At 38.9% G+C, this 25,925-nt stretch overlaps 1 protein-coding gene across 1 annotated transcript in view; it reads right to left on the minus strand.

Moving 5' to 3' along the window:
• Nucleotides 1-18,085: 18,085 nt before the first annotated feature.
• The window catches only part of LIN7A (lin-7 homolog A, crumbs cell polarity complex component), a 128,106-nt gene continuing 120,266 nt past the window's right edge, over nt 18,086-25,925 (minus strand). The window contains exon 6 of the mRNA XM_043561605.1: nt 18,086-23,352. The gene's annotated coding sequence lies outside the window, so the exon portion shown is untranslated. The remainder of the gene's footprint in view (nt 23,353-25,925) is intronic.

Below are 25,925 nucleotides of genomic sequence, written 5' to 3' on the forward strand. Positions count from 1 at the left end.
ACAGCAGGCACTGAGGCAAAACTCTTCCTCCCAGATGGGAAAGGCAAAACATTGTGTAACTGTCTGGTCTTTGGGCTTTCCACATGGCTATGTAATAAATCTTTGGCAGCATGAGATGAATGGTAGTCCAAAATTCTCCTGAAAAACTATGTATCTAATCATCAAGGAATTTAGATATTGGTCAACCCAGAATACATATTACAATTAAAAATTATCCAGTGGAAGCCTTGAAGTGTCAACAGAGTTGTCAAAATTTTCTCTTTGAATGTAAACGTATTCAATGTAGGCATTTCATGACTCATGCCCATAGGCACTGTGGCTAGGTTCTATAAAAGTCCCCAAATTCTTTCTAAGAACTACGGATGCTTAATGAGTACCCTTCCAATAGAAATGCATAGGTTCTAGATACTTGGACTAACAACAGATCATCTCTGTTGTCTAAAACATCACGGAGCATGAGTTTTAATATCCATTATTCTAGTCTCTGCACCGTGAAGGTGAAAAAATCCAGTTTCATGGAAGATCTAAAGATCCAGTTTCTCAATATACAGCTATCCCTGCTTTCCAAAAGTTTGTGTTACAGCCACTTCACTACATTAGTATCTATTTTCACTAACTGAAAGAGATCTGGAAAGAATTTTCACTTCTGTGAAAAAGGTGAAAAGCAAAACTTACTCCGCTCAGCAGCGCGGAGCGGCGAGAGTGGCCCCCACCAAGCCCCTTTTACAGGGACCTACTCTTCGGCCTCCCAGCATCAAGCTGCCACAGCTTTGAACTGCATCTGTGAGCATGTGTGCTTTGTCTTGATTCATTTTGTTCATCCATTAGCAAAATGTGTCCTAAGGTATCAGAAAAGCTAAGAGAGGTTAATTTGGGGGTCTGGGAATGCTTAAAAATTTTTTCCATATAAATTAATAGTAATTGTTTCTTCACTTTATGCCATTTCGGCTTACAAAGGTTTTTTTTGTAAGAAAGCTCTACTTTTCAAAAAAAAATTAAAAGTTTACTCATTTTTGAGAGACAGAGTGCAAGTGGGGGAAGGGCAGAGAGAGAGGGAGACACAGAATCCAAAGCAGGCTCTAGGCTCGGAGCTGTTAGCACAGAGTCCTGATGTGGGGTTTGAACCCATGGACCGGAAGATCATGATCTGAGCCGAAGTTGGACACGCAACGAACTGAGCCACCCAGGCACCCCAGGAATGCTCTACTTTTGAATAGCAAGGGGAAACTTGTAACTTGCTGTCTTTAATTTGGGTTTTTTAAGTGAACAAATAAGCACTTTAAGGGAGCTGCCTTGTTCCACTAGAGCCCAGTGACAAGTGCTTTGTTTTTATAGATTCACTCAACAAATATTAACGAACCCCTACTATGTAATGTGGCATTGTGCTAGTTGCTGGGATGCAGTGGAATTTATTTTCTAATTAGGAAGATGTTAATCAAATAATCGTACAGATAAACGCCACATTACAAATGATACAATGATTACAAAGGTAAGACATATGAATCTTTAAGAACAAGTTAAGGGGTGCGGGGGAGGACGCCTGGGTAAAGCGACCCACTCTTGATTTCTGCTGGGGTCATGACCCCAGGGTCATGGGATCGAGCCCTGAGTGGGCTCCAAGCTGAGGGTGGAGCCTGCTTAAGATTCTTTCCCCGGCTCTCTCTCTGCCCGTCCCCTGCTTGTGCTCTCTCTCTCAAAAAGTATTTTTTTTAACTATTAATTAATTAATTAGGAAAGAAAAAGTGATAGAGACATAGACATAGTCCGGAGAGTCAAGGAAGCAAGCCTTCCCTGAGAGAGAAGTAAACGATATGAGACTTAAGAGTTAATTGGGTGAATGGAGGGTAGATGGCAGTGGTATTGGAAAAGACAGTTCCAAACAGGGGCAATTGCCCACAAAGTGCCTTCGCCAAGCAGGGGTTCAATCAAAAGGACGAATGTGGATGAGAATGATTGTTCTGAGACTGAACTGGAGAGGTGGGTTGAGGCCAGACCGTGTAGCACCCAACTGGCCACTTTAGATGTTTTGGTCTTTGTTTTAAGAACAGTAGGAGTACTGTTCTTAAGAGTTTTAAGAACTGTTCTAAGAACAGTAGGAAGCTCTTGAAGAATTATGGTCAGGTATGTGTATTGTTGGAAATACTTTTTAGTTAAGCATACCCCATCCTACATTTTAATAAAAATGAATAAAATCCTGTTTTGCTGTGCTTGAAGGTGGTAGACAAGCTTTCCCACTTAAACTGTTTCTTTGCTTGTAAACAAAGAAAATGCTTTTCTTTTTTTTTTTTTTTAATTTTTTAACGTCTATTTATTATCAAGAGAGAGAGGGAGAGCCACAAAGTATGAGCAGAGGAGGGGCAGAGAGAGGGGGAGACACAGAATCCGAAGCAGGCTCCAGGCTCCGAGCTGTCAGCACAGAGCCTGACACGGGGCTCCAACTCACAAACTGTGAGATCATGACCTGAGCCGAAGCCGGTTGCTCAACCAACCGAGCCACCCAGGCGCCTTCAACATGCTTTTCTCAATAAGTGCTGAATTTGTAAACATGTTTACTCCATTTTAGGTAAGCATAGAACACCTCACTCAAAGACGATAAATACCTAAAAAAGTTTTTTTAAAAAAATTCTAGAATGTATTTGTAAGGAAGGACATAACTTACAAAAACATTATATAATCAATGATGTAATGGTTTATGTAACTTTCAGTCTAACCAATCAGATCAGGGTCGATACCATCGGAAACCACACTTCCAGAGTGCCCAATTTCCCCAATTAGCATAGAGGCCTGCTGGGCGGACTGTGAGACGTATTGACCCCTGCGTCCTAGAGAGTGTGCACAGCTGGCTGCACTTTGCCACTTGCAGACCATTAGGTAACCCCTACCCTTGGCAAAGACATCTGCAAGTGAGGCCCTGAGAATCACCTGCTGGTAGTGAGTGAAGGCTGAGCTAGTGAGAAAGACTCTTAATCACGGACATGTAGCAGGTGCCCTCCAGCCCCATCCCATCTTGCTTACTTGCAGAGGTTCCTTACCTTCTAAAGGAAATAAAAAAGTAAAAGCTTTTTTTTTTATTTTTTTTTCAACGTTTATTTATTTTTGGGACAGAGAGAGACAGAGCATGAACTGGGGAGGGGCAGAGAGAGAGGGAGACACAGAATCGGAAACAGGCTCCAGGCTCCGAGCCATCAGCCCAGAGCCCGACGCGGGGCTCGAACTCACAGACCGCGAGATCGTGACCTGGCTGAAGTCGGACGCTTAACCGACTGCGCCACCCAGGCGCCCCAAAAAGTAAAAGCTTTTTAAGCTAAGTGGTGTTTACGTACCATTTCTCTTGGTATTGGAAAACCCCAAATGACAAACCTAGGTCCTTGTTTTGACCTTAGCTGTATTTCCCATAGACTAAAAAAAGGCATGCCTTTTTAAAATCTTTTTTTTTTTTTTTTAACCCCAGATGGAGAAATGCCCCCTCTGGACACATTTTAGCTTTTTTGTTTATTTGTTTTGTTTTCCCTTGTCTACCTGATCTATAATTGTTAGTGTGATTTAGGCATCAGCTTTTGAATGTCTTCTCTTATTCTCTTAGTGAACTTTTTCAATCTCATGGTTTTAAATACACTTATCAAATGTTGAAGACTCTCAAATTTATATCTCTGGCCAGGATTTTTCCCTCTGAACTATAAACTCATAAATCCAACTGTCTGATCAACCACTCTGCTTAGATGTTTAATAGGCATCTCAAACTGCACATGGGAAAAGCCAATTTTTTTTTATCTTTCCCCCTCAGTAATGACAACCCATTATTTCAGTTGCTCAAGCCAAAATCCTTTGACTCTTTTTATTTCATAAGCTATTATGATTTATTAAAAATGCTGGTTCTACATTTTTGAGAGAGAGAGAGATAGTGCAAGTGGGGGGAGGGTTAGAAAGAGGGGGGACAGAGGATCCAAAGCAGACTCTCTGCTGACAGCACTGAGCCTGATGTGGGGCTTGAACTCATGACCTTGAGATCATGGCCTGAGCCAAAGTCGGATGCTCAATCGACTGAGCCATCCAGGCGCCCCTACATTCTAAATATGTCAAAAGCTAAATAACTTCTTACCACTTAACTAGTTTCCCTGCTTCTGCTGCCCCTTTCAGTCTGTTCTTGGCACAGTAATCAGACACATCTTGATGAAGCATATATCTGATCATATCATTCCACAACTCAAAATTTAAATGGTTTCTCATCTAATTTAGCACAAATGCTAAATTCCTAGAGGAGATGTTTCCATATTACTTCTCTAATCACACCTCTACTATTCTTCCCTGGTTCACTTTGCTCTAGCCCATTGGCCTCCTATTTCCTGAACACAGTAATTCACTCCCACCTCGGGACTTGAATTCACTCTTTCTGTACCTGGAATGCTCTTGCTCCAAATACCCACATGGTTCATACCTTCACTTCTTTTAGTTCTTAATTCACAGATTACCTTCTCAACAACCCAGAAATGTGTTCTGACCATCCATCTTCTATCCTTGCACACTTAACCATGCATTTTTCTGTTTATTTTTCTCCTGTGATTGTTATCATCTAACATAACCTATATTTTACTTATTTATCTTGTTTATTATCTGTTCCTACCACTAGAATATAAACTCATGAAGAGCAAGGATTTTTGTGTATTTTATTTTCTCTTATCATCTCCATGGCCTAGAAAATCGTCTGACCTTTAGTTGTGCTCAAGAAATACGTATTAGACATAAGAATTCATGTTCGTAGCCTGGTGAAGAAAACTGTAGGGAATGCATCCAGGAAAGTAGTAGGCAGCGGTGGAGGTACTTAATTAAAGGAACAAACAGTGTCATAAATAGGCATATTTTTAAACTGAGGTAAAATTGACCCCCAAAATAGTAAAATTTGGCAATATGATACATTTGAAATGGTACCACATGGTGATTTGATATATGTGGACATTGCGAAATCTTAAGAGCATAGTGATGAGTGAATAAAAATAAGATGCAGAGTATAATCTTTCACACAATAACATTTATACAGTTTAAAAACCCATTATGCTGAAATAATGTCATGTTTCTTACAAATATATCTGCTTATATGAATAAACAGAGTGAGAGAAGAAAAGAATGGTGATGGGGAGTAGAGGGAGAAAATAAGAAAATATAAACTAAGGGAGGAACATTGCACAAACTCATGATGATACCGTGCCACGAACTGAAAACTATGAGTCACTTAGCTCTTGACACCCAGGATCCCCCAAGTAACCACACACACAAATGGGAATCACTCTTGCCATCATGTGGAGAATGACTTGTAGGAGGCAGGAGTCAATTTACGATGACCAGATATTAGTGCCATCGTTCAAGTGAGGTATGGTAGTAGGTTGAACTAGCATGACAGGAGATGGAGATAAATGGATACATCCGAAAGGTACTGGGGAGGTAAAAATCTGTAAGATCTTCTGAACTGGCTCTTGGGTGAGGGGAATGATAGGGAGATTTCAAAGACAATTCCTAAGTTTCTGGTTCTGATGTTTATCATTCACTAGAAAAGGGAATATTGGCATAGGAATTTCCTCATCATTTTTGGTTTGGTTATATATTCAAAATTTTGATCATCTGTATGAAATACAATCAGATATTAGTGTACATGAGGCTAATACCACAATATTTTTCATGTGATAGATGCTTGAATTATGCCTTATGAGATTCACACTTCGTATTTCCTGATTCATTTCAATTTCAGATAATAAGCTGAATTAAATTGAGCCCAGTAGTATTTTAGCTTATAGGAAGTTACTAGATTAAAAAAATAATCTTTAAAGCTTCAGGATTCAGGGCTTTGTACTTTGCAAAGCATTAATCAAATTGAGGGAGTGACAAATGAAGAGCATAGAGTCTGATAACATAAAAGAAAACCCATAGCAATTATTTGCAGCTGGCTGGGGTCAATTTATTTGAAGCATCTTGCAGGAGATAAACACATGCACAAATTTAAAATGAAATTTAAAAGTGAATATCTCCAAGTATTGGAATTAATCATGCTCATTCCTGTCTTTCTATTGCGCTCTGTACCTTTATGATAGCACTAGTCACATTCTGCGGTGAATTATAATTACTGGTGGTACATGTCCTATATATCCTACTCTTATTGGGCAAAGATGATGTCTCATTTTGTATCCTCCCCACTGCTCACATGTTGCTTAGTGCATAATGGTCACTCATTATAGGTTTGTTTCAAATTTAGTTTTCTTTTAAATTTAAGTTAAATTTAAATTTAAGTTAAATTTAAATTTATCTTTTATATTAACTAATTATTATAAGTTATTGATTTTAACTTTGTTTGATAGTCTGGATCCAAACCAGTTTTCCTAAGAAAATGGCTTACAAGTGTCAGTTTCTATTTGGCAAACTTGACTGCTGGACCCTGAAACATGTAAGGGCTATACTTACTACCTTCTGAAGCTCCATTCGAGGAATTTGCCATTTTTCTATCTTTCTGATTTCTGTTCCTATTAATCTTGTTGTTAGTATATTAATCCAGTTATATACAAAGAGGTAGTGATATGACTATTTTGTCTCACCATTTGGTGTTGGTAGCTGAAAAGCGAGTCTTGGGCAAGAAATGATGATACAAGTCTGTGTTAGCAAAAGCTTGAATATGTGACAAGTGCCTAGATTAGTGATTAGTAAATCTTCAGTGTAACTTAAATCCTCTCTGCATACTACTTTTTTCCCCTCACACCATTCAGTCATTCAGCAAATATTTATTGAGTGTTTTAGGTAGTTGAGTAAAACAGATCAAGATCCCTGCCCTTGTGGAGCTTGTGTTCTAGTAGAGGGAAATACACAAAATAAAATAAGCAGCATAGCAAAATGGACAGAGAGAGAAGAGAGAGCACATACAGATATATGTGTTGGAAGGTGGTAAGTGCTAAGGAACAAGAGTCAGTAAAATTGGGTAAGATGGGTTCAGAGCATGAGCAGAGTGGACAGGCAGTTTGCTTTATGAAATAGAGAGGTTAAGACAGGTCATGCTGTGAAATTAAGACCTGAGCAAAGCTTTGAAGAATCTGCAGGAATTGGTCAAGCAGTGGTCTGGAGGAGAGTATTCTGGGAAGACAGAAGAGCTAGCTCAAAGGCTTGGTGTCCTCTGTCACAGAGGACAATGTGATCAGAGAGGAGGGGGCCAACGGAGCCTTGAGGGCATGGTAAGACACTTGGTTTTCACTCCAGGTGAAGAGTCATTACAGAGCTGTGAGCAGAGGCGTTATCTAATCTGACTTGTAATTTTCAAGGATCTGCCTGCTGTGTTGAGAATAGACTGGGTGTGGGGAAGTTATTACAACAATTTAGGTGAGAGATGGTGGCTGAGACCAGAATGATGTTAATAAGTAATGGAAAGTGATCAGCTGTTGGATATATTTTGAAACTGGAGCCAACCAAATTTCCTAACGTACCGGATGTGGTATGTGAGTGAAATAGTGGATTTGGGGGTCACTCCAGTGTATACAGCTCAAGCAACTGGCAGGTTGGAGCTGCCATAAATTAAGACAGGGTTGCTGACTGTGCAGAGAGGGTGTGGTCAGGAGTTTGGTTTTGGATGTGCTGGGCTTGAGATGTCTTAGTCATCTGAGATCCTACCTTAATACTCCTTAGTTGAGAAACAGCTTTGAGACTACAATATTTGTTGGTCTAGTCAATATCATTTCTTTACAGATCGAGGGGTTCATTTTTCAAAAAGATTGGATGACTTGTGCAGGGTTACACAGATGGCATTGTTGTCGTGAACAGTTCTTTCAAACTGCAGTCTAGGCATTAAATCACAGCCCAGCTCAGAATGCTCTGGCCTATTTAAGGGAATACCTGCCACGGGTAATGATTCCAGTCACTCGAGAAGAGGTTTATTAAAACAAAACAAAACAAAACAAAACAAAACAAAAAACTCCCTTGTAATGAAGATATATAACTAACACTCATTAAGAGTTTGCAACATGCCAGGCACACGGTCCCATGATCTCACTTAAGGCTTAAGCAGCTCCACAACTACAGCCGGGTCCTACGACTACTCTCTCTGCTTTACAAAAGAGGAAGAGAAATGGCACAAAAGTTAAGGAATTGCTAGGAAAGGCAGAGCTGGGATTTAAACCCAGCATTCTGAATCTAAAGTTTTGTGCTGTGCCTCCTTCCTTCAGCTTAAGTACTCAAGCCCTATAAACCTGCAGTTGGTGCCCAGAAGGGTAGCTTTGAAAACTGGTCACTCTGTCTTTTCTAGCAACTGAGGTTGTGACAACAGGTGTTTATCAATCTCGTATACACTGGTGCTTGAAGATGGAAGATGAGGTTAGAGAGTGAAAAAGAGTTCAGGAACTGGGAAGGGAAGATTAGGATTTGCAGATTTCAGACAGATTTTCCAAATCAATTCCAAGACTGATTATTTTATGGAAAAGGCCTGTTTAAACATTAAACCAGGGGAGGTTTTTAAACATTAAATGATTACTTAAAATTTTTTTTTCAACGTTTATTTATTTTTTTTTTGGGACAGAGAGAGACAGAGCATGAACGGGGGAGGGGCAGAGAGAGAGGGAGACACAGAATCGGAAACAGGCTCCAGGCTCTGAGCCATCAGCCCAGAGCCTGACGCGGGAACTCCCGGACCGCGAGATCGTGACCTGGCTGAAGTCAGACACTTAACCGACTGCGCCACCCAGGGGCCCCTAAATGATTAATTTAAATTAAAGGCCCATGGCATGGTGATCTTATGTACTAAAGAATAACTTGTTTAAACTTGCCTGTAAACAAGAATATTTACCATGACTGTGTGGCTTGGATAGTTGATGGCTTGGAATTTAATTTAAAATGTGCCAGTGACTAAACTAAACTCTTTCCTGGCACCTACACACTAAGTGAAATCGTGAACTCGCTTGTATTCTTTCAGCTAGATTTGCTAGGACTAAGGAGAACTCCTAGGGAAGTCCATGTCTGCAGGTTAACTATGGTGATATCACCATGTCCGCTTTCTTTAGATATGTGAAGTAACTTCAGGAAGTAAGCAGGGTATAGAGGCACACATTTCCTTTAGTACTGGCTCACCTCCAGTGAGAGGAGACACTTTTCTCAATTCAAACCAGCAAAATGATGGTTGTTAAACCCTTTAAATATATTGAGATGAAAAAGTACTGAGCTGTTCTGTTAACTTACCCCTTCTGGCATCCTTTATCTTTAAAGCAAAAGAACCATTGTGTTGGCATTCCCTTTGTGGTAAGTTTTTGACATTTTCATGTCTAAGTGATTGAAGAGGCTTTGTCTGCTACCTGGTGGTCAGATCGAAAATTGCAGTTGCAAGCCATGTGTCAATTTCCAGGCCGCATTAAAAAATATATAATATTTCAAATTTGCATTTGGAAGCTCCTTGTCTCTTCTTTTGTTAGCAGGTAGGTCCTGCATTAGGTTATGTCACTGTTTTCTTAATTTCATTGAAAGTTTTAAATGACCCTTTTATGATATAACACGTATATCCTAACGTGTCTACAAATTTCTCTTTGCTTAATTGCAAGTGTACAGAGCTATAGTCTGGGAGGTCAGTTGTTAGGAAACAAAAAAGTAGAGAAGCAAGATTAAGAGTCATTCCTGGAAGAGAGAGGAAAATTAGTGTTTTGGGAAATGCTTCTCAATCGCTGGAGTGATAAGACCAAGGCTTTCCTCTGGTTCCTTTTCTTTTTCTTTAACACGCACGAGCACACACTCATACACACACCAAACGGTGATTCAGTTTCCTCTAAGAATAAAGTGTGGGTAATGGATTTATATTTAAATAAAAGGCCAACCTCTTAATGCCATCCCCAGGATGAAACGATATTCAATTGGGAAAGAGACCTACTTACACTGTTTGAATTTGCTACTCTTCAAGTCTTTACCATCATCTTCATAGAACAGAGAAAACAAAATCCAAACAACTTAAGAACCTCAATTTCATGTAGGGCCCCCTCCCCAACATTTTGTAACAAATGACAATTCTCACTGAATTTACCATGCTTCCCATGATTAGAAACAGCTCTCAAGACAGAAGTATTTTTTGTTGAAAGACAAAAAAAATACAGGTGCAGTTTGTACTGTAAGCACTGGCCAGAGAAGGTAAGCCACGACTGTCGAGTTTTTACATAGCAGCTTCAGACTCTTTTGGGAAAAGGAGCATGAGTTCGACTTTCTTTGTTCAATATCAGTCAAGAGATGCATGATAACGACATCTTTATATGTGATGTATTTCTGTGTAATACTAAACAAGAAATGCAAATCTCTCAATGCTATGTTGAGTGCGATCCCTCTCTAAAAGTACGTTTGAAATGAAAATTGTAGGTCCAATTGCTTGCTTTTTTCCTGAACACATACATTTCTGAAAGTTTCTCAGCAGAGAACTACAAATAGGTCTCTATCTATTGGCCTATCCAATTTCTTTAGCAGGCTGGGAAAGCAAACTTTTCTCTGAGAAGTTTGTATGCTTCTCTCTGACCTGAACCAAGCTTCATCTAAATGGAACAGGTGATAAGATGAGCACTGAAGAGATTTCATTTTAGACTCAGGAAACACTACATGAACTTCACTGTGTGGGGTGTCTCCAGCTGATATTCTAACCAGCTATAGACTGGAGGTTCCAATGACCTCCACCTTGGTTTCCACCAATTTGCTAGAGCAGCTCACAGAACTTAGAGAAACTCTTTATTTACTAGATTGCTGGTTTATTATAAAAGGACGTAAGTCAAGAAGAGCGTAGGGCAAGATGTGGAGAAAAAGCATGGAGTTTCCACACCCTCTTGCAGCCCAGCACTGTCTCTAAATCTCCACGGGTTCACCAACCGGGAAGCTCTCTGACTGCTGGGGTTTTTATGGAGGCCTCATTACATCAGCATGATCGATCACATCATTGGCGTTGGTGAATGAACTCAATCTCTCTCCTGGGAGAGTAGGGGTAGTCTGAAAATTCCAACCTTCTAATCATGGAATTGGCTCCACTGGCAATTAGCCCACATCCTTAGGTGACCGAGGGACTCTCCAAAAATCACTTCATTAACATAACCAAAGATGCCTCTACCACTCTTTTCACAGGAAATTCCAAGGGTTTTAGGAGCTTTGTGCCAAGCATAGACCAAATATCTCTTATAAATAACATCACACAGGGCTTTTGCTCTGATTGGTTAAATTTTGAAGCAGATTCATTGTTGTAATTGGACTTTCTTCAAATGGAAGCACTCGCAAAAAGTAAAAAAAAAAAAAAAGTTTAAAATTAGAATGTAACAGAATTATTATATGTTCATGAGTTTATTGAAAAATCTTTATATCCTGTGGTATAAATGACATTTGTTTGTTTTTCAACTACTTTTTTTTTCAGCAATGTGTTTTTTGAATTCCCCCTTGCAATCTTATTTGACAATATCTTGGGCAGATTCCACAACTTTCTGGTTGCTTTTGTTTGTTGAAGTTAAATCTTGGTTCTATTTAAAACTGCAATGTTTACATTTGATACAAAGTTCTTCTGCAGAGTGTACATAAGCTGTACTATTTGAAGGGGTGGAAACTTTTTACCTTCTTTCCTTCTAGGTTCGTTGGTTGCTGTAATAATTAAGTTGACATATGACAGATCAATAGGAGAAAAACAAGTTTAATTTAGTCCGTACAGGAGCCCTAAATATATATATAAGATTCCAGGGCATGTCAGGCAATTGAGGCTTATATGCTATCCAGAGCTATGGAATGGGATAGGGGCCTTCAAAGGAGAGGAGAGTAATTCACAAGGCAATAAGAAGAAGAACAGATGTTTAATTTAGTAATTAGATGTTTGCCTTGCCTTACAGTTAGGTCTTTCAGATAGAAATTTTATCTCATACTAGGTCTCTTTCTGGGCCAGGCCCACATTTAAATTCTTTTAGGTAATTAAGGAAAAGGTAAAAGTTTTTCTTAAGTCTGTTGGGTCTTGATTGCCTTGAGCTCAAAATAATCCTCATGGCAAAGTGACATATTCTGGCAAAATCTTCTCCCTTTCATGCTCAAAGTGTGGTTCACGGACTCTTTCTGGTCCATGAATGGTTTACTACTGGGGAGAGGCAAAAATAAGTGAGAATAAGCATTTAGAAGCTTGTATAACAACTTGACATTGATGTAACATCCAAATTTACTCAAGTCCCTCCTCTAATCTATACTTCATCACATGGACCCACTGGCACTGCTGAGAACCCTCTTCTGTGTACCCTGAGGGCCACAGGGTATTGCAATGAGGCAGAGATTTGTCCCTATCTTCTTCCCACCACATTCCCTTCAAGCCTTGGGGACAGGGCCTAGAGGAGGCTCCCTGTCTTTGGCATCCTTGTTCATGTGTACCCCCACACCGAAGGGACACATCTCAAAACTTTCCTGAGAACCCTATCATTACACTCAGCTCCAGATGCAATGGCACCATGGGAACTACGGATTTCCACAGCTCAGCAATCATTCAGCAAGGGAATGAGTTCCCAGTGATGTTTTCCTATAGTTACACTTACACCTCTGTGAGAGATTGCCTTGAAGCTCCCCTCTCTCACATGGCTTGAGCTGGATGGGAGTGGAGGCAGAGATGGAAAACTTTCTCTCTAAAAATATTGTATTCTGTATCTCTCTCTCTCTCTCTCTCTCTCTTTCTCTCTGCTGTTATGATTTTTGGTGATGGAGTAGGGGTTAAAGTGAGTGGAGCCAATTCTACTACCTGTTAGAAAGTCTAAAGCTGTATTTATATTATGGTAATGTTTGGTAAATTCTGATTTCAGCTTCAAGCCTTAGCCATAATTATGACCAATGGAAAAAAAATCCTCTCAGCATCCTATTATATCTGCCTCAGTAGATTGCATTCTGTTTGGAGGAAGAGGTTGGTATCATCTGTGATAATTAATTTTATGTGTCATCTTGACTGAGATAAGAGATGTTCAGAGAGCTGATAAAATGTTATTTCTGGGAGTGTCTGTGAAAATGTTTCTGGAAAGGATTAGCATATCAATCAGTAGACTGAGTAAAGATCACTCTCATCAATGCAGGTGGACATCACTCAGTCCATTAAGGACCTAAATAGAACAAAAAAGCAAAGGAAGAGTGAATTTGCTCTCTTGCCAGAACTGGGACATCCATCCATCTTTTCCTGCCCTTTGACATAGCCACTCGTGGCTCTCAGGAGGCCTTAAGGCCTTCAGACTCAGACTGAATTTCACCACCGGCTTTCCTGGTTCTCTAGTTTGCAGATGGCAGATTGTGGGACTTCTTGCCGTCCATACTAATGTGTAACATGAACCAATGCCTATAATAAATTATCTATCTATCTATCTATCTATCTATCCATCCATCTCTCATTGGTTCTGTTTTCTTTGGAGAACATTGACTAATACATCATCCTACTGGCTGTCATATTCTACATAGGCATCTGGGAACCCAAATATGCAGAGAAATATGACTTTTGATGAGGGACAATAGGGAATCTCTGGCCCTGGACTCAACTATGTTTGCTAATAATAATAAACCTAATAATAAGCCACATCTAGATTTCCATACGCAGGTAGCCTATTTCTCGGAAATGAAAGATGTTGTAAGACTTAGAACGTGTCAATATATGTTGAACTCTTAGAACAGTGCCTGGCACACAATAAGCTTAAATGTTACTGCTTAAACACAATAAGCAATAAATGTTAGCTAGCTCTTAACTGTAGCTTTGCCTAAGCAGATGCTTTTACAACCATCTTATTTTAGTAAAAACATTGTTGCAGACTGACCTCAAATGGCTCAGTTTTATGTCCCTCTGTGTATCCATGCCCTTTGTATTGAACTTCTCCTATCAAAAGGTAGAGACTCTTTCCCCAGTCCTTGAGTCTAGGCTAGCCCTGTGACTTGTAGTCAATAGAATGTGGGGAAGTGACATTGTGTTGGTCTGAGCTAAATTCTCAAAAGGCTTTGTGGACTTCTACTCTCTCTTCAATCCTTCTTTTGTCAAGAGAACAAGGCCAAATTAGCCTGCTGGAGTAGAGGATTGCTGAGCTACCTCAGTTAGAAGTCAGCCAACCGTAGTCAGCTAAGCTGCTGAGCTGATGTGCAACTGACTATGGACACATGAGGAAGCCCAACCAGCCACTCCCAAAATAACTGTCTCTGAGCCCAGCCTAAACTGGTGGGCTTCAGAATTAAAAACTGAATGAAAGATTATGGTTTTAAGCCCAAGATCTGGGGGAGTGCTCCTCCTCCAGTCAACAGCTATCTCAGTGCTCTTCCAAAATCCCGCTTAACTTTTAACATCCATTTCAATTGGCATTTCTTCCAAGATTTTTCGAATTTCTTCAGGCAATGTCTTCTTTCCTATAATTGAACCCTCATTTTTATATCATGTCCCCTTTGTAGTTCTTCTCTTAGCTTGCCTTGTAGTAGAAGTGTTTGTATGCTACTCATATTGGTTTCTCTACAGCTAAAAAGTGAACACTCAGTAGACATGAGGACGTGAGCCAGACTGAGCCATTCATGTCACTTTTTCCCATGGTGATTCGATTCAAGACCATTCGGAGTCTGTGTGAATATAGACTCTGAGGAAAAGAGTCTAGTTTCCCTTTTAGATTAAGAGCTATAAGGATATAGGTGTGGTGCTACACAGGATTAGGAAAGGAACAGATAAGGAAGATGAACGAACTGAGTACAGCAGGGAGAAAAAGGGCCATGAAGAGGAGAGAGAAGCAGAGTTGAGGAAGGGAGAAAGGGGTATGACGAAATGAGAAAGCTATCAACATTGAGACTGAAATCTGACCTGCTTTGGAGGTGGTTAATTCTCTTTTTTGCTCAAGCTCTATTGGGTCGTGTTTTGATTACTTGTAACAAGAAAGAATCCTTATAATTATCTGGTGAATTGAGGAGGGTTAACAGGAACCATCATCCTAGAGCTTCACCACTTCTAGGTAAGTTGACAACATAATGTGTTGTCTAAATTGGGGCACTTCTAAGAGTTAAAGGGAGTGCTTTTAGTGATTACTTTGAGAAAACAGGCATTAACTAAGACTATCCCTGAGTATTCCTAGAAAAAAACAAGTGAGCCTGGATCTGCAAAGCTAGGGATGAGATCCCGGGAAGCTGTGTTACAAAACATCCAGGTGTGGACCCTCTGTGGGTCTCCTTCCATGGCTGCCAGTCAGCCTCCCACGCTTAAATCTTTTAGGTAAAGTGCAGTTAATGGGGAAAAAGCCCATGGGAAATTTATTACACAGGTAGCAATTAAACTCTTTGAAACTATCTTGTGTTAATGTAGGAGATTTCTCGGAGTTCTGTTTGTAATCATTCTAACTTAAAGAATAAAAAAAAAAGTGCAGGTCTTAATCTATGTGTGGGAATTTTCCTTTAAGATACTGTGTTTCTATCCTGTGGGGAGAAATAAATTAGTATTGTGTTTAAATTAAGTGTTGAATATGTTTGTTATATAAATGTCATACTCAGATAAACCTTTGTGTTGGCCGTACAAAAGAACATGATGTGTGACTAGGGCTGGAGAAATGCTTTGATTTCTATTAACTTTTCCTATATGAACTAAAGCTGTCAAAACAATGTATTTAGTCTCCCAATTCCCTCTTGCTGATGTATGGCCTGGTGGCCTGGGAAGGGAGAGGACTAATAACCAGTAGATAAGTTTATATTCTAATGAACAGCAGAGATAGGCAGGACCATCAATAAAGGACTGGAGTAAAATCAGAAGTACCATTATGGTGTCCATTTTGTTTGTTCAGTTGCTCACTCAAAACCTAATTTTACCCTTTACCATTGTTTTCCCATGAAATATGCAACCAATTTTATATGTGGGAATAAATCAGCGGTAACGCCATTATGTATGTGTATGTGTGTAGGAGGGGTGGTGGTGATATCTAAAATATTTACATCAACTTTCACATTCATCCTAAGAGCAAAAAGTCAGATCAGAAAAACCTAGGAAATCAGTGATAAGAATTAACACTATTCTGTACCTTTTCTTTTCCTTTTAATAAAAATGCTCAGTAATTAGCATTTTTTCTTTTTTAAAAGTGTCTGGTGTTGAGTTCTCAATTCAGATGAATTTCACGGGTGAGCTTCAGAACACTGAGACCCCAAAATAATGCAGAAGCCATTCTGTGAAGTTGACAAGTGAAAGGTAATTCCTTTTAAGAAATATTAACACCCACTCCATACATAATTACTAACTGTGGGGCAAATTAGGATGATAAAGACACAAATAGGTATACCATAAGGGAAGCTAAGAAAAGAGCTAAAGAATGGTACAAATGTCACAGTGGAGTTTGATGATGGGGTAGATAACATATGGGTGGAAAAATAAGAAAAAGCTTCTTGGAAGAGGGACCATTTGAAATGTGCCTTAAATTTTTTTTGCAGGCACAGATACAGGAAAGACAGAAGCATTTCAGAAATAACCAAAAGCTCAGGGGAAAGAAAGTTTGAGACAGTTTCCAGCAATAGGTAGTGGTCAACTTGGACTACAAGATAGTGGGGCACCTGGGTGGCTCAGTTGGTTAAGCATCAGACTTCAGCTCAGGTCATGATCTCACTGTCCATGAGTTTGAGCTCGGTGTCAGGCTCTGTGCTGACAGTTCAGAGCCTGGAGCCTGCTTCGGATTCTGTGTCTCCCTCTCTCTCTGCCCCTCCCCTGCTCATGCTTTGTTTCAAAAATAAAAATAAATAACTAATTTTTTAGAAAAGAGCAAGATGGCTAAAACTGCAGTGCTATCTAGGAAGGAAATACACTCATCCCATATAGTATGGAAATATATCTCAACCTATACCTCTCCCTAATGTTGGCATGGTGGCCTATCCATCCACATACACACATACATACATCTCAAGCAAATACTTTGGAATTTGTGGGTCACTGTTTGATGGAATCTTGGTATCTTCACTATACAACACTGCTAGTCTCTCTTTGCATTTAACTTCACCTTGAAAAAGAACTTGTAATTGTTTCAGTGTCATGAAATCCCATGACTTCTATTTCAAAGTCCATACACCAGACTTCAATATCATCACATTTTGTATTCTAGGTTTTGCACTTGTGGATGGGAGAGCACTATAACATCCTCCTTCCCCAACACCAGATTAGTGTTCTGGTTCAGACTAAGAATGTGATTTTGTGTGTGTGTGTGTGTGTGTGTGTGTGAGAGAGAGAGAGAGAGAGAGAGAGAAAGAGGGGACCCATCAGAGGATTTTGAACAAAGGAATACAGCGAGTTACCTATCATCAATATATAGGGAAATTTAGGGAGACATGTTCATTGTGACAACAGTTAAAAGTTCATGAAAGTCCTGGTTAAAAAATACTAAGGTGCTATGCATGGGTAGGAATAGTTAGAATGGGTAAGAGAAGATAGTTTCAAAAGACTTTGCCAAGGTGAAATCTAAAAAGTCTAAGAATCGATGTAAACGTTAAGTGAGGAAGAGGACAATATTTGTACAGAGAATGGTAGTATCAGTAAAAATAAAGGTGACAAAAGGCAGGTAGAGAGATGTTAAAAAGTATGACCTTGGAAATAAAGTATTTGAATTTCCCCATTGGCGTATTATGTGCAAAGCTAAATTTTGCAAAATGTTAATTATTTTGAAAGGGCTAATTTCTTAGGGAAGAATAATGATGTATTAAAAGTTTTAAGAAGGTTCCTTGCTGCCACCAATAGGAACCAGCACTTAAGACGTAGAACATGCCCATTTGACTGGGAGGGGCAGAGAGAGAACAGATGTAAATCATGTGTGGGATCCGTCTTGGTGAGTGAATCAGATGGAAGCAGGTGTTCCCTCTACCCCCAGGTGTCAGTTCCTGTTAGCCTCTGGAAATGTGGTCACATCCATCTGATTATGGTTCTAACATTAGGCCAATCTCAATTTCTGCCTTTCCTATTGGCTTTAGAATCTACCCCTCAGTAGTGTGACCCCCACTGTATGGTCTGGAATGAAGAAGGGCAAGGAACTTGGCGTCTAAATATTCAGGCACCATCAGCATCTAAACATCTTTCAATATCCATATTTTAAATGAACTTAAAAGTCATTTGATAATGAAGACAATACTTCCAGTCTGGTGTCTAATACTTTTACTTCCCAGCAGCATAATACCACTTTGGTCAGGTTGAACCACTGCACAATTTTGCAGCTCTTTCAGAAAAATGAAGAAAACAATTGGAAAGACGCGATCACATGCAATGGTGAGAAAATAGTACTATTGCCCAATCTTTTCCCATAAATGTGAAATATCCTTGGTTCAGCTCCACACTGTGTACTTATGTTAAGCCCTTACAGCAAGGGATTTTGTTTCTTGTAGCACCAGATAGACACAGTGGCTAACAAATAATTCTGAAAAGTGACATATTTCCCACATGTCAGAAATTTCCTGGATCTGTACTTTATCCGTGTCCCTGGCTTGAAGTATTCTTCACAAGAGTAAGCTGTAACATGACTGAGTTCTTAGTCTGCTTCTGCCACTGATGTGGTCTGTTGAGCATAATAACTTCACTACTATGTTTTTGCATACTACTTTACAACTTCAAAGAACTTTTATATACAGTGACCCATTTATATTAATGACTCCTATTTTTAATGTAATGGTGTCCCCCAAACCACAGATAATGGTTCGACACATGAACTCTTGTGTTACACCACATGGGTTCAAATCCCCATTTCATCTGCTAGCTGTGTGACCTTGGACAAGTCACGTATCTGTGCCTCAGTTTTCTTGTCTATAAAACGAAACCTACTGGAGTTGTTGAAGGGATTCAATGATGTAGTCTATGGAAAGTACCAAGAACAGTAGAATCTAGTGAGAGTTCAGTAAGTGTTCATTATGAATAAATTATGACTTACCTACCTTGCTGGGGTAGAACTATGGTGTATGGATAAACTGAGCAGTATTTTTGGGTGATGTGTCTGAAAAGCAAGTTCAATTAAGTGTCTGCAGGGGGTTCTTTCATGATTTCCACGGAGTTAGGGATTTTATTTCTTCTGTCGGCTGTGAAGAGGGACCCGATGGAGAATAAACTCTACCAAAGTGTTGAGGAGTTCCTCATAGTAAGTTCCAGGAGGGCACTAGGTCTGTCTTGTTTGCCATTACATTTCTAGGACCTAGCAATGTACTAGGTGCACAAAAAATATTTGTTAAAGGAATAAACACGTGGAAAAGTCTTAATTGCTATGCCATTAAGCATTAGCTCAGGTACATCCTAGAAATCAAATAGGAAAGAAGCGATCTTTTGAAAGCAGAAGATTTAGAGATGTGTCTCCAATTACTAGGAACTCCTTAGAGAAATGTCACTAGTAAAGAGATAAAACATTGAAAGAGATATTAAAAATGTGCTTGATGACAAGACTTCTCTTCCTTTTTAAAAATTAAAACATAATATTTTATAAAATTCATAACTGGGGTTTTATGTTTTAATCGCCCTTGCAAAATAACTCAGGGAGCTTTCAGAAAAAACTAGAAAGGCTGAGTTTTATTCATTGTTAAAATATCTTACTCCCCAGACACTATCCCTTATCTAAATGCCCTCAAATCCTTGAAGCTTTTGAAGTAATTGATTCCAAATTCATATATCTGAAAAGCATTTATTTATGAAAAGAGTAAATCTGGTTCTGACTATGAAATTCAGAAATTACAGTGCCAATTACTGTAAATTGGTGAAAATTTTCAGATTATCTGAAAGCAACATTCACTTATTTGTCTATCAACCTATCCAATTGTTCATTCATTCAACAAACACCAACTGAGCGCCTATTGTGTGCCAAGCATCATACCAGATGCCAGGGAAACGGCAGTTCACAATGCAGTCACAGACCTTTCGCTCCTGGAGTTTATGATCCAGAGAGGGACGAGATGGGTAGGACTGCCCCATTTTTGGGGAGATACTGCCTAACACTGGCTTCCCTGAATCTTCAGAACATTGCTTTCTACTTCACAATGCTATCTAAAGCTAGTCTTTGTTAACAGGCTGTATAATAAACACAAACCAGCTAAAAGATGAGAAACTCAGACAGTATTCACACATTAACAGATATCTATAGAGGCGTAAGATAATGTAGACAAAATATCCCAACGTCTTGGAGTCCTATAGGCACAGCTGAGTAAAATGAACTGAGATCACATCAGTTTGATTTGTCACGGGTTGAGAACTGCATTTGTAAATTGATGTAATCCATCTCTAGCCAAGTTCTTCCGAGACAGCCTTGAATTCTTAAAAAGCCCCTGAAAGCTAGATTTTGCATTTAGATCTTAGCATTGTCTTAAAAGATAGTGGTAGTTCACATAACAAGAGAATTCCCTATTGATTACATGATTGAGGGAGCACAAAAGTCTGTTATTCTTTCCAAAGTCAATTGTAACTTAAGCTCATTATCTCCATGCGGATGTTCTATTTCAAATGGGAACAGAATCAAAATGTAAATGCTCCAAATGAAAAGGTTCAGGTTTGTTTTTTTTTCTTTCTTTCTTTCTTTTTTTTTTTTTTTTTTACTGAAGTATGCTCCGAGTACTGGCCTTCAAAATCACCGCAGAAAAGAGTTTAGAAAAATCTGGCCACCAATCTGACCAGGGGAAAGAACTAAAATTCACCAGGATCAAGAAGATACAGTCATACCAGATTTTCCCCCTAACTTTGAATATCTAATTTATTTATGATATTCAGGATTGAGCTTTATGTAAGAGGCACCTGTTATGTCTTTAATATGACTTTGGACATGCCAATAGCTCTACCAAGATCATTAATAGTAAACAACATTAGTACAATTTTTTCCCTTTCCCTCCGGCTTCAGTGAAACTTAGAGAACCTCAAAAGGACCTCTCTAAGTCTTAGGGTCAGCTACTTTTGATTAAAACTTTAAGGGAAGGTTTATATTTCAATACCCAGATTTTACTGAAAAAAAAAAAAAAAAAAAAAAAAAAGACCAGCCATTGTATCATTTGTATGTAGGACCACCGTGACATGTACTCTGTCTTTAGATACCTTAGTTGTGATGGATTTCCCCTTCACTTTGACAAAGGACTTGGCATACATTTATTAGCATTTAACCATTATGCAAATGAAGCATAACATACAAAGACATCTAGAAAACACAAACGTAAAGTATCTGCTCACTTGATAGCTGCTTCTGTAACACCATGATAAGATTTATATTGATGTGAAAATATATGATAATTTAATATCAACCATACACTTATGGCTAAATGAAAACGTATCTTAAACTTCAAATTTATACAAGGCATTGAAATGTGTTGAAATGACCATTTTCTCATTACAAGGGTGCAAATATCTCCCTTTATGAGAATCTGTGGCATTGCCTGAATAGCTTTTAACATTTCTTTGTTAAATGATAACTAAAATATATGTTTTATTAAATTTTTCTTATAAAAATGAGAACTACCTCTTTCAAACTGAGTAATACTCACTTAGTCTCCATTCACTCCCTTTAGTCATGCTTATCTCTTTTGTAAACCTATTTTACATAACATTCAGGGTCATCCCCCTTGCCCTCCCCTCCCCCCTCATTTCTCTCTAGTAAAAAATGATATGTTTTCAGGATGGTTGTTGGAATTGGTGTACCTCCTAGCTTCCTTGCTCTTTGCTCTCTGTTGGGTGATGCACTGTGAAGAGTAGGCAGAACTTGGTATTGATAATAACACCCTTTGAAAGGGCAAAATAAAATGTACTGGGTAGTTCTGATTGGTTTTGTTTTGTTTTCAAGAAATAGCTCCTGAAGTGAGCTTCATAAATTTCTAATTTGGGGGACTATCTGAAATGTAAAATTTATCTATGTTGGGGAATCAATTTCTGCATTTGAGAAAAAGAAACATTCAAATATTGGCCTCAGTTTTAATCATCTTTCTAGAATGTTTCAACTGAACGTGTATTCTTTTTTCAGGTACATTTTTGTGCCTAAGGTATTTAACTGCGCAAATAATTATTGCTTTCTATTCATTCCAATGAGTAAAATCAGACTTATGTGCTTAGATTTACCATAAGTCAAAAGTGAAGATCTGTAGAGGTGGCTCATTTTCTAGCAAATGATACTTTCTGAGAGATGATATCACATTGTCTATTTTCCTATATGAATGTGTGTCATGAATTACGTATTTTTTCCCTCTAGAAGGAGCAGCATTTTTCATTCACAAAATTAATATCCTCATTTACATATGCCTAATTTTGAAAGGAATACTACTTTTGATCTTAGATTGCCAAAAACATCCACTTTGTCTTTGGGGAAACTGATTTAAACCTTGTGTGACACATATATTTGTATATGTATGAACATATATCATAATTGAGTTTTGTAAAGCCATAGGCTTTAACATATTAAATAAATTTCTATGACAACATATCAGTGTAGACAGAAAGATTTCTGACTTACCCAGAGTTTATCAATCAAAAAATATAAAACTTAACAAACAAATATCGAGAGCAGGGTTATATGGAAATATCACAGGAGGATCAGTTCATGAAGCTAGGTCCTTTGCTAGTATTCTCTTACCAGATTCATAACATTTGGTAAGAAAAGACCTCAGTTTGTAACAGATACACTCTGATAATATATATTTTGTGGAATAAATACATGTTATATTGTTAGAATTAATAATCATAGATACAAGTGATAGTTAAATTAAAAAAATATACAGTACTAGAGTTCTCTATCCGTGTCTCTAGCAAACCAAAAGTTGAGCTAAAATTGTCCCTCTCCATTAATGCATAATAAAATTCATGGAAACAGAAAATAAAAAGCCAATTGCTTCTAGAACCTGAACAGAGTATAAATATAGCATAAGGGGAATAAAGGTGGAATTTGCAATTAACTGGAATTCTAATTCAGACAACTCAGCAATATGGATGTGGAAGAGGTCAGGGTATAGGGCAATGAGTAGGTTTCTTTTAAGTGATGACAACCTTGAACTGATGCAGTTTAAACTATAGCCTAATGAGGGATTTGTTAATCTCTGGAAAAGCTGTAGAACAAAGATTCATTTAATCTTGGCCCGGTGATTTATCGGAAAGTCATGGACTTTATTCTTCTTGTACTATTTCAGTCTGCGGACCGGAAAACTGCTCCCTTTACACACTGAGAATTCCCACTGCAGTGCATGGAAGGTCTGTGTGTGTAAAGAGCGCGTGAGCAGTGGGGATTCAGCCCCAGAGAAAGAAGGTGTCGAGTTGCCTGGGTGAAGAACTTATATATCACGTGGTCACAGCTTCTTGACAGGTATAATTATCAATGTTGTCTTTTCCTTTCATTATGTGCTGGGATTGTGAAGCACGGTTTCCAATTTGTGACTATCAGGTGTTTGATCAAGTAGCCTCTCTTTAAGGACCTGAAAGGAGGGAAAAGAGTGAAGGGAAATGAGTGATTAGTATTCATTTGTCAACTACAATATGCTAAAAATATCAAAAGAGCATGTGCTATGTGAGAACAGCAAGGATTATTTTAGGCCCTATCACTCATGCACAATCTTCCACATATGAAAAAAAAATTGTTTGATGTTTGCAAAGGAAGTAATTATCGAATGAGGATGGAAAAGACACAGTTATTCCTTAAAATGAAAGACAGAACCCCAGTTTGGAAACATTTCAAATGTAAAACATTTCTTCCTCCCTATTCCAGATGACTCTGTTTTTCTTCATAAAAGCAAAAGATAGATAACCTTTACGGTGTGAGTCTCAGGGATCTTGTTGAGGTGCAGTCAGCAAAGCTTCTCTCTGACAGGCTGGAAGCACCAACATCCCTTCTCTGAAGCAGGTATCAGGCCTGTCTCAGGCCTGACACCAGGTAGCAAAGAGTAGGCAGCTGCCCTTATGGTCAGATCTGGAGGAGCAGCCTCCCTGAACACTCCCCCAAGACCTGTCCCTCTTCCGCCATTATGGAATCATTCCTTCCAGAGAGAACAGTGGTTTCCAATCTTTGTTTTTCAAGGCTGTGGATATTTTTATTTCAATGAATGCGAAGCATCATACACAAAACAGATTTTCACAAATTGTGGCAGGCCTTGCAATCTGCCTACTTTGCATCAACACTCTCCAGCTGGCATGCCTTCTAGAGATGTGCCTAAAAGCCCCTGGGGCCTGCAGTGTGGCTTGAAAGCCATGCACAAGACCATTGTGCTTCTTCAGGAGTCACCTAACAACATATTACACACAAGCAGTATCTGTTAGTGACATTTTACTACTGTAATTCTACTACTACCCTACCACTTTGGAGTGCTCGCTAACTGCCACATATTTTATTATGAGTTTTACATATTTTTTTTCTGTCGAACAGACCATTTTACTGAGTCCTATATTGAATAACTGCCTACAGGTCCCCTAATTACCAAGTGAATTTTTAATGAATTGACTTATTATATAGTTACACGTCCGAAGGGAATGGGACTCAGAACAGGTGAATTTTAGTAAGAGTCTTGGATCCTTTCATCTATCCAGGGGAGGGGGTAGGCCTGAGGGATATGCCAGCAGCTGAGAGATGACTGGGCTTCCAAAATGTGGGTCACTGAAATACCCACCGGGAAGAACCATCTGCACCAAATGTTCTCATTATTTCTCTTATTCCCTTGCTTTGTAATTCCATAGATTAGTTATTCTTTTTATGCTTTTAAATAAAAGCTCTTTTTCCATATTAGTGTAAAGTTTACTGATCAAATTGCTTTGTTAATTTTATTTAATGTTTATTTATTTATTTAGAGAGACAGAAAGAGAGATTGCGTGTGAGTGAGCAGGAGAGGGGCATAGGGAGAGGGAGACAGAGAATCCAACCAGGTCTGCGGGGCTCAATCCCACGAAATGTGAGATCATGACCCGAGCCAAAATCAAGAGTCAGATGTTTAACTGACTGCACTACCCAGGTGCCCCTGCTTTGCTAACTTTTTAATGAGTCATTGTGGTAGGCAGAATAATGGACCCCAAATATAGCCACGTCCTAATACCTAGTAGATTCCATGCTACAGGGAAATTAAAGGTGTAGATGGAATTAAGATTCCTAAACAGCTGATGTTAAAATATGGATATTAACCTGGACTATCCAAGTGGGATCTATAATCGATATAATTAAAAGTGGAAGATGGAGAGAGAAAAGGAGCCAGGAGAGTGGGTGCGATGAGGAAGCAGAAGTCAGAGCACTGCAATGTGAGGACTTAACCACCTTTGCTGGTTTTGAAGAAGGAAAAGGGTCCAAGAGGCAAGGAATGTGGAGAGCCTCTAGAAGCAGGAAAAGTCAAGGAAATGAATTTTCCCCTGGAGCCTCCTAAAGCCCAGTGAGACTGTGCTGGACTTTGGTCCTACAAAATTACAGGACAATAAATTTGTGTTCTTTTAAGCCACCAAACTTGTAATTTTTTAGGGCAGCAGTAAGAAATTAATAAAACCAAAGTGATGGAAGTGCTTTGAGGTATGGGATGAGTGGTAAAGGTGAACTGCATAACTCCAGCTGTAAGTAGGGTGAGAAGGAATCCCTGGAAAGCTTATGTGAACATGTCTGTGAGGAAGGATGGGACACGTAAGGGCAAGAGCCATCGAAGAAAAAGGCAGGGTAGCACAGTGATTAAGAGAAAGAGGCTTTGGAATGTATGTTTCTGGGTTTGAATCATGGCCCTATCACTTACTAGCTGTGAAATGGTTTAAAAAAAATCCTACATGCCTCATTTTCTTTCTTTAAAATGAGATTTAAACTACTACCTAATACCTACAGGATTGTTGTGACGATTAAGTAATTTAACATATATGAAGCACTTAGGAGAGTTCTCGGCACACCCTAATTGCTTAATAAATGTTATCCAGCATTATGATTATTATTTTTATTATTCCAGTTTTCTACTCGGTCACTCTGGGTTCCTTGGACTCAATTTTATCAGAGGTATCCTTCCTTTGAGGCTGGTTTTCTCACTTCTGCAGTGGT

Source organism: Prionailurus bengalensis, chromosome B4 (assembly GCF_016509475.1).
Source record: "Prionailurus bengalensis isolate Pbe53 chromosome B4, Fcat_Pben_1.1_paternal_pri, whole genome shotgun sequence".
NCBI classification, from domain to species: Eukaryota; Metazoa; Chordata; class Mammalia; order Carnivora; family Felidae; genus Prionailurus; species Prionailurus bengalensis.